The sequence below is a fragment of the Pygocentrus nattereri genome, chromosome 5 (assembly GCF_015220715.1).
Source record: "Pygocentrus nattereri isolate fPygNat1 chromosome 5, fPygNat1.pri, whole genome shotgun sequence".
NCBI classification, from domain to species: Eukaryota; Metazoa; Chordata; class Actinopteri; order Characiformes; family Serrasalmidae; genus Pygocentrus; species Pygocentrus nattereri.
Window position 1 is genome coordinate 24,462,094 of NC_051215.1, and position 17,713 is coordinate 24,479,806.

A 17,713-nucleotide genomic window follows, 5' to 3' on the forward strand; every position below is an offset into this window, starting at 1 on the left:
GCCATCTATGTGGAGACGTCTGAATTGTTTTTCACAGTGGGGGTTCTCACCCCTCCCCTTTCACCCCTCATTGCTCACTAGCAGCTCAACACAGTGTCACTACTTTTCACACAGTTCACCTGATAACAGCATTATGGGGACAAATGTTTTATTTGTTTATATTAATATGTGCACACTGTTCACTGTACACTGTTGAAAAAGAAGATTATTCAAGGGTTCTTTAGTAAAGACAATGGTTCTATATAGATCAAAGAACCATTTGTGTGCTTAAATTGATCTTCAGACTGATGGAGAATGTGTTGTATATGGTTCTATATAGAATTTTTTTGAAAATGGTTCTATAGAGCACCAAAAGGTGTTATTTTATTGTATTGCAAGATGAACTTGAAGCTGAGCTCAGGCTCGTGTGCTATGCTGCGTTGCCTCTCTACCAGTGTACAGTCCTAACTTCCAAGTAAAATGCTTCTGATACAGCCTCCAGCAGAGGTAATGTTTTGAATAAATCCAGCCAATCAACAGCAACGGATATGAATGGCATTCAAACAAGGATAATCGGCCATGTATGTGTGTAAAAAAATCAGCTAGTCAATCACAGGCCCTGAACTACTCTGAGCCCCTGGGCTTCAGCTTCAGCTCAGGTAAGCCAGGGCTTCAAATTGTCCCTGTTTAGAACAACCTGACCCATTTAAATCATGTAAATTCAAAGCTCAAAGCATTTCTTCACTGTGGCATCACTCCAGTAAACCCATTTCAACACCTATGTTTATAACAGTTTTGATTTTCATTTATTGAATAATGTGGTTTTTCATGTTCCTGACTTACAGCACGTAACAAAAGACTGCTAAAGACTTTTATGACTTTTTAAGACAAGAATGTGCAAAAATAGTAACTTCACAGGAGAGAAAAAGCAAAATCACACGTACCTTTCAATGTGAGTCAATGTAAAGACATTTTATTCCAAGTGATTTTAGAGCATTTCCATTGATCCCTTCATCAGTGTAAAGGACAGCTGGTGTGTTGAAATGATGTAAAAAAAAATTTAAAAAATCAAGAAAAGTACATACGGTTACACAGCTTTCTTTGGACAGTGATGATGTTATTTATAATTATTATTATGTATTATTTTATATGTATATGGGAAATTTTACTTAAATAAAAATGCTGTATCACAAATAAAAGTCAAAAGAAAACTGTGAGACACCATCAGGACGAGAATAAAGTGGGCTTCATTAATGTGGATGAAGCCGTTCCATTAATTGAAGCTCACAGTTGGATTGAATCAGTTTGGTAAGCGGCTGCACAACAGTCCAGAAGATGCTTTCGAAGTGCTTTTTTGGGTTGAATTGATGTCAAATATGTAAAACATTGCTTTTATCTAAACTACAAATTTCAGAGCATTTATTTGATTTATTAGGTTGTACTGTCAAGCATTTATTAATATTTGCATAAAATCCACTGCTTCAATCCACTGTCAGAGCTCCACTCTTAAAAAGATGGTTCTTCAAGTGTTCTTTAGTGATATAGTGCCCATGCTTAAATTGTTCTTTGTATGGTGCAATGGTTTTCAGATTGATGGAGTATGTGTTGTATATCGTTCAAAAAAGCACCAAAAGGGTATAGCACCAAAAAGGGTTCTTCTGTTGTGACACATTTGACATCATAACAATAGAAGAACCCTTTTTGGTGCTATAGAGAACCATTTTCAGAAAGACAACACATGCTCCATCAATCTGAAGAACCATTTCACCAAGCAAAGAACCTTTTAAAGCATGGATATGGTTCTAAACAGAACCATCCCCTTTACTAAAGAAGAGTGCAGATGACAGTTGGTATCGTTATACCTGAACATTTCTCATATCTTTAACGTAGGTGATGTTTCTGGTCTCTAACTGCTTTGCATCTATTGTTCAGGGTTGTTTACTTTAATGTTTATTGTTTAGTATTTATTGCAGACAGTACGCGCACAGAGCTGCACTGAATCCAAACACCACCAACACTGTTGTGAGGCTATAAAAGCAAGATAAATCTGAGTTTATGTGAGCTGAGAACTGAACACGGCGTCAGCTTCAGATCAGAGAACTGCAGCTTCTGTCTTTCATCACGTTCTTTATACAGAATTGCCAAACCTGCGACTAAAGGTTTAATGTGGCGTTGTTTATAAATAAACAAGTACAAATAAAAGTGATAAGCAAGAAAAAAGCTGAAAGATTCATTACTATTATATGCTCCTCAGCCCTATATACCCCTGTATATCGCAGCTGTCAGAAGAAAACCTCGTATCACCATTTTTGTCGTTTTTTCAGTTTTTGACATAATTTGAAAATGCCTGTTGGCCTTTTCACTGTGGGTAAATTTCACAAAGAATGGATGAAAAAAAAAAGACCTAAAATGACTTGGAAAAAAAGTAAAGTAGGTTTTGTCCTTCTGTAAAGGTCCCGTTTTGGAAATACAATGTTTTGTACCCACAACAGTTTTTAAAGTAAAAGCAAATTTAAAGAAAGTGTTTTCTTATAAACTTACTGCCTCAAAATGAGATAGTTAACAGGTTCAAGCTTTATACAGCAGTGATCTATGCGGTATTTATTTTTAAATTTATTTATTGTACATAAAAAAAGTCTGAACACACCCAAATTTCTAAGTGAAGTAAGATAACGTATCATCTATAAAAATCTAATTGAAATGTCATTTTTTACACTATTTAGTTCACAATTTCTATTTACGTGACGCATTTAACATAATGAAAAAAAAACAGAACATTTTGAATATCATAACTTTTTTTAAGCCACATTTTAACATTTTATGTTTTCTTCATTCCTCAGAATGTTACAGTTGAGATGCACCCAAACATACATATAATTCATAATACATCTTATGAATTTGTTCAGTTTCATTAGATTTAATTGATTTATGATTGATTAGATACATTTGATACAGGTAAAGTTTGTGGCATTGTAAAGAAATAAATGCTTGCTGTCCAGATAACTGAATTAACAGGTCGTTTTTCAGGTGCCCAAGACTTCTGTAGAGTGTAGCATGTGGATTTTTTTTTCTTCTTTTAATTTCTAAATCAAATGAAAATACAAATGTAGTGGAAGAAGCCCAGACGCTTCATACCCTGTGTGCTACACATATCAAGCTCCAGTGCTAATGGGGCAAAGCACTGCAGACTTCAGCACACTGCCTCATTAAACACACCTGATTCAGCTTATCAGCGAGTTAGCAAGGCCTTTATGAGATCAATTCAGTGCGTTAGATGAGGGTAAACGTTGCTCTTGACCAGGAAGGTCCCCAGTTTGACATGCCTGCTGTATGCACTGATATTAGACTGTATTCGGATAGAACCATCAAGGAGGGCAGAGTGTTTAGCTTGTGAGCGAGTCTCTGCTGCCCCCCAGAGGCTCAAAGACTGCATTTATTTCTTTGCGCTGCTGATCCTACAGGTCCTTTGGGCCTGTTGTTAATGCAGCAGCATTACCAGCAGCTTAAACTGTTAAAGCCTGTATGTGGACTGGCAGCTCTTCACTCTCAGAACTTTATAACTTCACATTGTTTTCATAATAGTTATGCGATATATTAATAGCCTTTGGTTTAAGGGACTAAAGTTCACATAAGGCCACTAGCCAGAGCACACTGTGCTGTCCAGCTAAAAACGCAGAGGACTGACTTGGACTGTTACTGAAAATAACCTCATCTCTGAGTCAGTGACTTACAATCTGTCATTTTTAGCTTGTTTCCTTTTAATAGAATTATCATGTTGTATTTAAAGGTGCAATGGGTAGTATTTATCCATCTATCCATCTATGTATCACTTCATTAATCTAAGAGGGAAAGTTGCCTATTATAGACAGCAAATTACAGCAAAGAGCAAAAGTATTGCCATATTACACAGGTGCATAAATTGAAGAAATAAAGATATATAATAAAACACATGAAACCAACCATAAAATCTCATGCAGTTGACAATGCAGTGCATGTTTCTGGAAGATCTTACACTGGAAGTCTCTTACACTATACATTTTACCGTTAGGCACAGTTATAAGTAACGATGGCGTAAACTTTCATTGTTATGCAGCCGATACTCAACTGTACATATCAGCCAAGCCTGATGACAAATACAGGTTAAAGAAAATGGAGGACTGTGTAAAGGACGTGAAAGGCTGGATGTCACGTAACTTCCTCCTATTAAACAGTAACAAAACAGAGGTTCTGCTTCTGGGTCCAAAATTAGCAAGAAATAAACTACCAGATTTAATCTTAAATCTCGCCGACTTTCCAGTTACACCTGGATCAGCAGCAAAAAATCTTGGCGTTATAATAGATTCAGATTTATCATTCGATCAACACATAGGCAGCATCACTAGGACAGCTTTTCTACATCTTCGCAACATTGCCAAGATAAGAAATGCCCTGTCCCTGCGTGATGCAGAAACACTAGTACATGCCTTTATTACTTCTAGGCTAGACTACTGTAACGCATTACTGTCAGGATGCACGAGCAGGAGTTTAAACAAACTCCAACTAGTCCAAAACGCTGCAGCCAGGGTCCTCACTAAAACTAGAAAATCTGATCATATCAGTCCAGTGCTGTCATCACTTCATTGGCTACCTATTAAATTCCGTATTGATTATAAAATCCTTTTATTGACTTATAAAGCCCTACATGGGCTCGCTCCTGAATATCTGCAAGACCTTATTTCTCATTATGAGCCATCACGACCACTCAGATCACAGAGTGCTGGCTTATTAATAGTCCCCAGAATTCAGAAGGTTTCATCTGGGGGAAGAGCTTTTTCTTATAAATCCCCCAAACTCTGGAATGATCGTCCAGAAACTGTTCGGGACTCAGACACAGTCTCAATCTTTAAGACTAGGCTGAAAACTCACTTGTTCAGTTTAGCTTTTGGTAGCTAATGTTCCCCCTTAGATAAAGGCAGCAGATCCAGGGGTCCATGGACACAGGGAATTATAGTAAACTGAGACGCTGGTGCTGTCGTCCCGCTGCTCGCACACGGTCACTCAAGTTTGTGGACGGTGGAGCGGAGGGATGCCGAACTGTTTCAGAGTGCTGCCGTGTCTGTGTCCTTCTGGTTCTCTCCTTTTAGTTAAGCTGTCATAGTCAGATCTGCCGGAGTCATTAGCCACACTCTGGAAATGTTTACATCCCCTCTTTATGTACAAATGGATAGAATAAAACTAATTCCATCTTCCTGCTTTCTTTCCGAGTATACAATCACCCATATGTCTGGCTGGACACTGAAGGACGACTGACTGCCGAGCCCTCCTGCTACCCTCTTCAGACCAGTTGCCCATGCCCCAGCTGCCACCACCTGCCTTGGACTAGCTGCCCACCCTACACTGATGTTCTCATAGACTCCTAGCTATTCCTAATACCAATATTACTGCTATTAATATTAGTAGTATAATCACTTGTAGGTAGTTTGACCAGAGGAGGATGGGTCCCCCCTGGTGAGCCTGGTTCCTCCCAAGGTTTCTTCCTCAGTTCTGAGGGAGTTTTTCCTTGCCACTGTTGCCTCTGGCTTGCCCACCGGGGGGGGTTTTGTACATTCTTACAGTCCTGTTGAAACTTTGTCTTTTCCGAAATTCTGTAAAGATGCTTTGTGACAACATTCGTTGTAAAAATACAAATAAATACAAATACAAATAAATGTGATTTGATTTGATTTGATTTGATTTGTCACATCCAGAGTCATTCATTCATCATTCATATTTTACTATGATTTACATATTTTACTAAAACATCACTCAGATATTTTTACACTTTGATTTCTACAATGGGTTTTTTCATAAATTATATGTGAATTTCTGCTGTGATCAGGCTGGATATGCAGCTTGTAAACTATTAAACATTTTTTGTATGAACAGTGATACTGAGAGTTTTACAACATGCCAGTTTTGTATGATAAACACAATAAAATATTAAATGTGTTACTGATTCTCTGTGAAACAAAACACCACAGAAACATTTTTTATTTATTTAGCAGAAACCTTTACAGTTTCAAACCATATATGCTGTGCACACAAACATCTGGCATCACATCACGGACTTACTTACATGCCACTTTGGTGGATGCCTGTGAAAAACAGGAACACTGACGAATTCTCACTTCCAGAGAAGCTACTGAGCCATAGTTTTGTATTAACTGTAGAAACTCCCACATAATCACCCTTCCGCACAAGTTTATTCATAAAAACATTTCACCTGAATTATTTCAGTCAATTGTAGCAATATGATAAAACTATGACCTGGCTCAGGATCATGTTTACACAATTTCCCTCTTAGCCAAAATACAAACCAGCCAAGACAAGTTTCCCTTCAGCCCCTAAGGAATTACAGACACAGCAAGCATGGCTACGTTCAGGGAAAAGGGAGAACAAATTTTAAGAAATTGTTTTGGATAAACTTATTGCCTCAACAAAATAAGACAGGTTCAAGTTAAAAGTTAAACAGTTAACAGGTTCAAGCTTTATATATGATTTATACACTCTATTGCCAAAAGTGTTCACTCACCCATCCAAATCATTGAATTCAGGAGTTCCAATCACTTTCATGGCCACAGGTGTATAAACCCAAGCCCCTAGGCCTGCAGACTGCTTCTACAAACATTAGTGAAAGAATGGGTCGCTCTCAGGAGCTCTGTGAATTCCAGTGTGGTACCGTGATCGGATGCCACCTGTGCAGCAAGTCCAGTCGTGAAATTTCCTCACTACTAATTATTCCACAGTGAACTGTCAGTGGTATTATAACAAAGTGGGAACGACAGCAACTCAGCCATGAAGTCGTCGGCCACGTAATGACAGAGCAGGGTCAGCAGATGCTGAGGTGCATAGTGCGCAGAGGGTGCCAACTTTCTACAGAGTCAATCGCTACAGACTCCTAAACTTCATGTGGCCTTCAGATCAGCTCAAGAACAGCGTAGAGAGCTTCATGGAATGGGTTTCCATGGCCGAGCAGCTGCATCCAAGCCTTACATCACCCAGCATAATGCAAAGTGTGGAATGCAGTGATGTAAAGTGCCACCACTGGAGTCTAGCGCAGTGGAGACGTGTTCTCTGGAGTGACCAATCACGCTTCTCCGTCTGGCAATCAGATGGGCGAGTCTGGGTTTGGCGGTTGCCAGGAGAACGGTACTTGTCTGACTTCATTGTACCAAGTGTAAAGTTCAGTGGAAGGGGGATTAAGGTGTGGGCTTGTTTTTCAGGAGTTGGGCTCGGCCCCTTAGTTCCAGTGAAAGGAACTCTTAATGCTTCAGCACCAAGAGATTTTGGACAATTTCATGCTCCCAACTTTGTGGGAACAGTTTGGGGACGGCCCCTTCCTGTCCCAACATGAGTCAAACAAAAAGCTCCATTTTGTACAGTAATGAATAAATGGTTTAAATAAGTGTAGACGCATAATTTTTGAGGAAATCTTTAATGCACGTTTGCTGTTCTGTTAGTGTTTATGGCTCCAGGCTGAACTGATAAACCTGAACACAGAACACCTTCATGGTGAGAATAACAAACATGTAAAATGCATCACAACTCCACATTTAATATGAGAGCATGCTCTGAATTATATTTATTATTAGAAAAATAAGAGTTCATTAAATTTTAAAATAAGAGTATATGGCTTTATTACACACTTCTATAACCTAAGAAAAGTCCTTGTATTTACTAAATACTAAGCCTTAGTATGTTATAAACTTGGGATTTTAAAGGGTTAACACCAGAATAACAGAAATTAAGAATGTTAATAACAGAAATCAACAAAACTGCTAAGAATGCAGGGAAGCTTTCTGGGCAAAAGATTCTTCAGTCTGACTTATGAACTGATCTTCACTAGATTTTTCTCAGGAAATAAGGATTATACAAGAAATAGTGCATGAGATTAGATTTGTATTAGTCTTCCCCCCCCCCCCAATTTTCTCCTCAATTTGGTTGTATCCAATTCCACCCACCAGCACTAGGCAGGCATACGATAGACCTTCTTAGAGACCTGTGTAGTGAGCCACTGCATCTTTTCAAACTGCCTTTAATGCAATGTCATTGGCATCACCAGAGTGTATTAGTAATTTTAAAGTAAACCCAAAAATATTACGGTTTTGGTACAATTATTAGGTTTACAGTGCACTAGGAGTTGGAAAGGTAATCTGCACCATCTGCATCCCAAAAAATAACATCTAAATAAATGTAATCACTCTGTCTTTCAGGAAACAAAAGTTTTATTAACCCATAGCAAAGATTTTATTAAATGAGCTAATGAAGTGTGACCTACTCAGGCCTCCATTCAATGCCAAATCAACGCAAAACACTTGAGACCATATTACATCAGAACAAAACCTTGTATCTCCATTTTTGTCATTTTTCAGTTTTTGACATAATGTGGAAATGCTTATTGTCTTTTACTTTGTGTGTAAATTTCATGATAAACAGACTAAAAGAAACATCCCAAAATTATGTGAAAAGATGTCTGGTTCCATTGACTTACATTAAAAGTTAAGTAAGTTTTTTCTTTTTCCTGTAAAGTAACCATTTTGGAGATATGAAGTTTTTATCCGATAGCAGCAAAATACATGTTTCATATAGCCATGTTTGGAGTTCTAAGTGTGCATCTTTAGCTCTTTAGAGGCTGAAGGGAAACTTGTCTTGGCTTCTTTACGTTTTGGCTAAAGGGAAAACTGTATAAACATGATCCTGAGCCAAGCCACTGCTTTATCATGTTACCACAATTGTTTGAAACCATTCAGGTGAAATTATTCCTGCATACAATTACATAGAATTAAGAGGGAGTTCCTACAGTTACCACAGACCTGTTGTGTGCACAAGTTTGTGCGCCCATGGTCAAATGACGTATTGTGTTGATTTCCTAAGTAAAAACAAGTGAACAAGTTCTCAACACAGAGCACACTTCTGTACATTTTAATACACAAAAACTGTTTATTTAATGGATTTAACATACTAGGGGAAAAAATACTGGATCATAAGCCAGGACAATTCATAGTTTTACAAGGCCTGAGAAGTGTGCATGCATGTATGTGTGTTTGTTGATTTCTAGTGTTGTTGTAATTGTCAGCTGTGCTTTTCCTTAACAGTTATGGCCTGAGCTGAAGGTCTGGCTCTAATAGTCATGTTTCAACACTGACACATAGATACATACATACCTACACACTTATGTGATACAGTTAAGGTGTCCAATGACGTTATTGATTTTCTAAATTAAAATAAGTCTTCTTCTTCACGTCTTCTACAGAGAACACATTTTGTTAATGCACAATTTCTGTTAATTTACTGAATTTAACAAATTGACGGAAAAAGTAAAACATAGTTTGTAAAAACTGTAACATTTTAAAGCGTCCCTGAGTTTGAGTGTCAAACTTTATTTATATAGCGCTTTTTCCAAAGCAACAAAAAATCCAGGTCCGAGCCCCCATGTGCATCGCCAATGGCAACAGTGGCAAAGAAAAACTCAGTAAGAGCAAGAAGAAGAAACACTGAGAGGAACCAAGACTCAAGGTAAACCCATCCTCCTCTGGACCACAGTGGATAGCAAACAATCAAAAAAGAGCAAAATGAACAGAGAATAGGGTTTTATAATAGTATAGAATATTAAAATAGAGAAAAGGGGAAAAGCAGGTGAAGCAATGGCAGCAGCATCAGGAGGGTCAGTTCATGCAGGTGAGGTTTGCACAGTGGGCAACTGATCAAGGCTGATAAAGCAACATGACCCTCTGTAAATAAAAAAGGTGCTCTGTAATAATAAACTACTAATTGGCCCTTGACTGATCAACTGATCTGTGGCTTTACATGTGCTAAAACTCCTCGGTGTAGAAACTGCAGACTTTTCAGGTATTTATGGGATAAATGGTGTAGTGTAGTGCGTAACACCTTTGCCTTCTACGCTGTAGACTAGGGTTCAATCCCATCCTGGGTAAACACTCTATACTATACCAGTAAGAGTCCTTGGGCAAGACTCCCAACACTATTAGCCTACCTGTGTACAATGATCAAAATTGCTCTGGATAGGAGTGTCTGCCAAACACCATAAATGTAAGGTACTGTAAATGTTTTCTTTTAAATCAAATACTGAATATTTAATCTAATCTTTTATAGGAATTTTAGGTAAAGCCGCATCAGAGTAGATTCTGACAGACACTTAACACACAACGGCCTGTGCTGTGATTAAGATGAACACAGCTTATAGGAGGAAAAAGTTAACAAAAACTGTGACATTTTTGCTTGTATGTGTCTCCTCAGGCACCACAGTGACTGTAATGCAGGGCTACATAGAAAATAATATAGTAAATGTATGATTAAAACAATCTGCAGGAACCAGCGACTGACCTCATCATTATTAGGAACTCAAACAGAGTCACCCTTTCATAATTACTCCTCTGAATGATCTGCAATATCAGTTTACAGAAATGAAACAGGATGTCAGTGGGGTTGAGCTGTTTCCTCACCCAGAATTGGAAAATGATTTCAGGCATACGGGTTATTCCGATGGCAGAATATCTTCCATGTGGATAAATTTGGCTTTGGCTGCAGTCCTCACACTTCAAACACCACCAGGTTTGGATCCCACGAGGATATAAACACAGGCTCACTTCCTTCTCAAGTTCAGAAAATATCATAACAGATCATCACTGTTCAAAGAAAAACAGTGAGTTTAGAGGAGAGGCCAAAAACATTCTTAGCTTTCAGTTTAAGTTAATGTAGAGAGGGTTTATTCCAGTTCCAGGTCCATTCATCAGAATTGATCTGCACAAAAAAATGATAAAAAAAAGACAAAAATATATTTTTTTTATTCAAAATTGAGATTTTTTTTGGACAGCAATAGGATTCAATATGAAACCATTAATCCATATTATGGTTAAAGGACATACAGTAACACTTTACTGTGCGTCATGTTTCTAAAACTAAACAATTACATGAGCCTTTCATGAAAGATCTTTTTGCTTTTTACTTTTTACAACTTTTCTCAGTGGTCTGGTGGATGCACCACATTACTGTTTTATTAAATGAATACAGCCACAACAATTGATGAAAAAATACCAGATGTTTAAATTATCACAAGTGTCCAGCGTTGGGTTCTCCTTTAGCAGCTGTAGCCAGTCAGCAGCCTGTCTATGTTGTCCACACACACACACACACACACAAACACACACACACACACACACACACACACACAAAGCAGGCCATGTAGGAGGAGAACAGAGTGAAGAACACAGCACCTCCACACTGTTATTCCCTGTGGGTTCAGCCCAACACCACATGTGTAATTTAAGTGTGTGGGGGGTGAACAGAGTGAAGACCCTGAAAACAGATTATTTTATATGTTCTTCACAGAAAACAAGCAAAGACCAAGAATCTGAGGTTGAAATAATAATAAATCTCATTATTTTTTCTTTTGGTAAACATTGAAAATGGGGCCCACAGACACCAAATTAAACATTTGTAATGGCTTATTCTAATAACAGCTGTGGTCATAAAGACTACTTTTGCAAACGTCAGTGTGAAGCTGATAGAGCACCTATATCGAGTGACAGCAGTTGACTTTTTAGTGCCATCGTGTCCGTTTCACAGCTTAGCTCCTGTTTTTACAAGTGTCAGTGACACACAGAGCTTAAACTACCACACACAACGTTTTAATTCTGCCCAAATATCTGACCCCCAAATATGAGATGACACATAATGGCCTGGAACCGTCCTGCATCAGAGTGGATTCTCAATGATAATTGAATATTTTGAATTATTGTGAATGAATAGAGAAGGCTGTGACTCCATACAATCAGAACATTCAGCTAAATAAACCTCACTTCACTCACAGGGTCGGGAAAATAATGCATAACTCTATCAGTAGAGGGTCATGGTGACAGATACTAAAAGAATAAATAGTGCTTTAAAAGAAAAAAGAAAACAGCATATAGACAATAAACTCAAATAAGATGGGGAATTAGTGGGTAATTATGTGGTAATAAAACGGTTATAAGTGGTACTAGCTTACAAATTTCATACTAATTGTCTAGTTGTTGCCAAATAATAAGTTAGTAATTGTAGCAGAAACAAACTGGAAATAAAATGGTAAAATAATACTAGCTTGGTCTAGAAACCTAAACATTACATGCTAATTTTCCAGTTGTTACAAAGTAATAAGTTAGTAATTATAGCAGGAATAGTTGGTGAAAAACTGGGAACATCATAGTAACACTCTAATTACCCATAATAAAATATAAAATTTCCATATTCAGTTGGTACATGACATTTGTAGCGATAAGGTATTAAAATCTTACAGAATGATATCAGTTATTATACTATCTGTTACACACATCTATAACCTGAGAATAGCTCAGTCAGCTTACACTGAAGTCCCTGTAGTTACCGAATAATAAGCCTGGGATTTCAAAGGGTAAATCAACATATCAGATCAATTCTTTTAAAACGTTATGGGGTTGTATAATATTAGGCTAATTAATCGAAAAACAATGACAAAGTTCTGCTAAAATGATGTGGTATTAGTGCTGTACATTTCCAGGCTCGGCGTGACGTACAGAGTTATAGACAGTAATTACAATGAAAAAATAAATGATGTTTCAGGTCATCGAGTAAAATGCAAATGTACTTCTTTCCATCTTGTTTCTCAGTTACTGCATCTCACAACAGGTGAAAACATCAGTAAATAATGTGAAAATATCAGAACAATGTGGGTATTTGGGCTGGAAACACAGCACTACATGCTCCTCTTTGTGTTATCTGTTTACACAATACTGTTACTGTATTATAACACACAGACCTGAGATTATTTCAGTGATGGAAGAAACTCACACCAGACTCACACCATACCTGTTGCTCTTTACACTGTGGGTAAATTTCATGATGAATGGACCAAATGAAATGACCCAAAATGACTTAGAAAAAATTCTGGTTCCTTTGACTTACATTAACAGTAAAGTAGGTTTTTTCCTTCTCCTGTAAAGTTACCATTTCGGAGATACGAGGTTTTCTTCTGACAACCTTATACAACCTGTTTATCTTTTTTATTATCTTAATTTTTAATAACAACTGGAAAATGAGCATGTAATGTTTAGGTTAGTACAGTTTGTTACCTTTATTTTATCATTTTATAACCTGACTTGATTATACTTTAATTACTAGCTTTATTATTTGATAATAACAAGAAAATTTGTACAGTTTTTAGATAAGTGCAACTTGTTACCATAATTTAACCATACTATCTGTAAAGTGCCACCAGCAGCCTATATGACCACTGCTGCTTACTAGAACAACCCTTTATAAATGTGTATGTAGGTTTATGTCACACGTCATATGGACTGTCCTAGTGTTACGGACTACCTCAACACCGTGGGAGATCAAGTGACAAGGGACTTCCCTGTAGCACTGGAGTCCCTCATGGACTCCATTACCCAGGAGTCAAGCAGGGATCACATGAGGCTACATGTTACTAGGCTTACTATTATGTGCTACTGTTGAGAACCCAGAATTCCTCTGGATCTGTACAAACTCATGAGAGGATAACCCGCAGACAACGGCATGCCTGACTTGGACTAACCTGTCAATCTTGACATGCATTAATTGTTTTGATACATTCCACAACATCACAGACCTGAAGGAACCAATGGCAGCTTGCACTGTGAGAAAGACTCTTGAAAACTTTCTGTGAATGCAGGTGTAGGTTATCTGACCCACTTTCACTATTCCTGAAGGCAGCCACAGTTGTTCAGTCCACCAGGAACTGCTCATGGTCCTGTGAGGCTCCTGGATACAAGAGTCTTTGAAGGAACCAAACTGTCCAAACTGTCACTGTCCAGTGAGCCTGGGATGCGTCATGGTCACATTATGACCAAACACGTGCAGGCTAACTAACACTGCTCTGTTATGCATGAGTGAAGAATTCTAAGAATGAAGTTCAAACGAAAGGGTTCACTGAAAGCACTTCAAAGCATTCAAAGCATCGAAGATTCAAAATTGTTTTTAGGCCATTGATGTGAGGCCTCCTGCGCTCATGAGCCTGGAGCCCATATGGACGAAGTTAGTTCAAACTGCACTCCAACAGTGAGGAAAACATCTAAAAACAATCCAGACCATAGTTATTTACAAGGAATATGTTGTGACCTGTTTAAACAAGGCATTAATACAGATAGTAATAAGCTAAATAAATACAAAATCATCAGTAATATGGTACTTTCTATTGTGAAGTGTCTGTCCCAAACCTTGACCCTTAAATGTACACTGTGAAAATAACACTTACATTTTGATTGACTGACTGATTGATTGATTGGTTGATTGGTTGATTGATTGATTGATTGGTTGGTTGTTTGGTTGTTTGATTGATTGGTTGATTTGTTGATTGATTGATTGATTGATTGATTGATTGATTGATTGATTGATTGATTGGGGTAGCACAGTGGCATGGTTGGTAGCACTGTTGTCTCACAGCAAGAAGAGGCTGGGTTCGATTTCCCAGGTGGGTGACCAGGGTCCTTTCTGAATGGAGTTTGCATGTTCTCCTCGTGTCTGTGTGGGTCTCCTCCAGGTTCTCTGGTTTCCTCTCACAGTCCAAAGACATGTAGTCAGAGCAATTAGACAACTGCCCCCAGGTGTGTGAATGTGTACATCTGTCTACCCTGGACTGATGACCTGTCCAGGATCCTGCTTTCTGCCCAATGACAGCTGTGGTTTAGAAAATAATAATAATAATAATAATAATAATAATAATAATACACAAGTATTTGAATCACTCCCTTTTCAGTTGTGACTGAAAGGGACAGGTGAGTAGACTGAGGTCAATTGTTTTAAGAGTATTAAGGACTTTCACCTCCTAACTGGTTGACAGAGTCTTCCTAGGATAACACTCAGGCTCTCGGGCGTATCATTCATGGACATAATGTCCTGCCACTAGACCACTGCTCTGGCACTGGCTGCCCACTTAAAACCCGGAAAGATGGGCAAATTAGCCCCTTATCCTAATTTAATTTATTTTTTAATTAACACAATTTAACTTCTAATTAGATTTTAATTGAATGATTTTATCTTCCAGATCTATTGTTTTAATGTGTAATTAATGTTTTAATCATGTTTTAATTTCTATTCTCTTTTACTTCACTTTTTAAATGATTATTAGTATTAAATGATGATTATTATTTTCTCATTTTTGAATGACAGCTGTGAATGAAAGGTGCTGTAGAAATAAACTCGCCTTGCTTTTCATTTCGGGTCGGTTAAGAAGACACTTCTGAAAAAGTCCACTAGGTGGAGCCTGAGTTCGCTGAGTTCACTACAGACATGAATGGCATTTTAACTTCTATGAAAGAAGTTTGTAGGCCAGTGTTTCCCAGCTGGAAGCCCCCTCAACTGCTCAGTTCTGAGTCACCCCATTCACGAATGATAATGATCGAAGCTGAATTCCCTGTTACAGCTGGGAAAACTTGAAACCACATGAGCAGAATCAAACAAATCAAAAATGAGATTATTATGTGAAATAACTTACAATACAGACTTTCAACGTTTCGCAGTGGGGCCATTAAAAATGACCAGCCTACTGAAGACATGCCTTTGAAAGATATTATCCAAAAACAGGTTCATCTTCATTGCGAACTTGGCAGTAAAGAGCAAACACCAGCAGCGAGCAGCGCACGGTAGGCCAGGCTGTGGAAAAAAGTTTTCTGCACCTCATAATGTTTTTTTTTCTCTTCCTTTTCATCTCAGTCTGAGAATAACCCTGGGGAAGTTCCCCTTGACTAAACCAGACAAGAAAAAAGTGGACTGGGTGATTGATGTGAATCACATGTAGGTTCACATCCACTTTAGGCAGCTTGTGGCACATTACATGAAGCCGAGCAACAACTAAATACATGAGCAAAAGCTCTGAGAACTTAGATTTTGCTACAGGCATGGACGCAGCGATGGCTTTGTAGACGTCGTAGACTGAAACTGGATGGTATGTACGTGTGGATTCCTGCACATATTCTTTAAAAGAACAGCAGAGGTGATAAAGAGAGGGAAGGCTGGGCTGTATGCAGGGCTGGGAGGGCTCCTTTAAAGATGTATTCCACAGATTTCTGACTATCTGCGATTTCTAACCTAATCCAATGGATTACTTTCCATCACATTTGGCTGAACAGATTCATTTGCTGAGTAAAAGGCCTCACATAGCTGCTTGTTAAGGGGGGGGGGGGTGTTGGGGGGTTTCAGAACTCTCAGCTGGCAGTAAGGCCCTCCCTGAATTTCTCACCAAATTAAAAACACTATTAATGTGATATTTTTGTCATTCAAAACAAGTTTGCACATTTACAGTTTAAATGTAATTTTGCTAGTAGTCACCACTTTTTAAGAAAAAAAGGGGAAATCCAACAATTTTTCCAAAATGTAATTAATTATTGAGATATGAACAAAGACATTCAGAGCGGTTTGATGTGAAACGGTTAAAATCAGAATCCACGTCATTTTTCCTTACAGCGGTGGTGATAGTCTACAACACAAATACAGCCATTTTATTTACTTTATGACATGCTACAAGGCTTGTGGACCTGTATATTTAATGTTCATGATGGCAAAATAGGGGTAACTCTGAAAAAATATGTTTTCCTTAAGGACTATGTTGCCTTACAACACCCTGCATGTATCCCTCCACAATAAAGGTATTACAAATATGTAAATATCTAAAACTATCATTAAACAATGTTTCAGGCTTTATGCAATGCATTTATGATCGTTTCATGTATTGATTAATCTGTGAGGGAACTTTTAAAGGTAGACGCCTGGTTCCTTTCACCAACACTGTGAACAATTTTGACTTGGCAAGTTTCTCTAGTGTGGAGAATTTCACACCAAACAACTCTAACCGAGTTTGTTTACATTATAACCACTTAATTATGCAGACATTTAGAAAAATTAGCGGAATTCCCCTTTAAATAAGATGATGATACACTGATCACTGCTGTAACCAAACAGTATCTTATGAAACAACCTAAATCAGACGACGTCAGAGTGGACCAGCTCTGCAGGAGGGGCCACCACAGTCACCACAAGGGCAATGTTCTTATGAATGTTAGGTTTTAAATGAATACTTCCTTTTTCAAAGCAACACCTGACTGCTTTTTGGTACCGAAGCATACCTGTTAATTGTAAATGCAATGTAGAAATGATATGATAAACATGTTTCCACTATATTGTTACAAGCTGCAACCTCTCTTGTTATTGTGGAGTCAGTTATGGGCTGTAGTTAAAGGAGAAGTTTTCAAAATTTCTGCATATTTCAATCACTGAGATATAAACAATATTGTTTATCAGAGTGGTTTATTTTAGAGACTCAGATTTCTTAACAGTGGGGTTGATAGGAACCAGGGTTCACAATGTCTACAATGGCATTTCATTTATAATCAAAAATGACCAGTCTTTTAAGTTTTTATATGTAATGTTGAAAATGGTAAATTAGTGGAAAGCCTGAAAGAAATTTGCCCTACGTACACCTCACCACCATGAATAGATAGAATAGAAAAAATACATTTTAGACCAAAACTTTATTTAAAAAATGTAATGTAACAATATTTCTGACATCTGGCAATGTACACATAATAATTGTATGCAGCTGCTTGCTGTAAGGGAGCTTTAAAAGGCTTCAGACGTCTGGTTCCCATCACCACCAATGTAAACAATTCTGTCTCTGTACATCTCTCTAAAACAGCATGCTTCACAT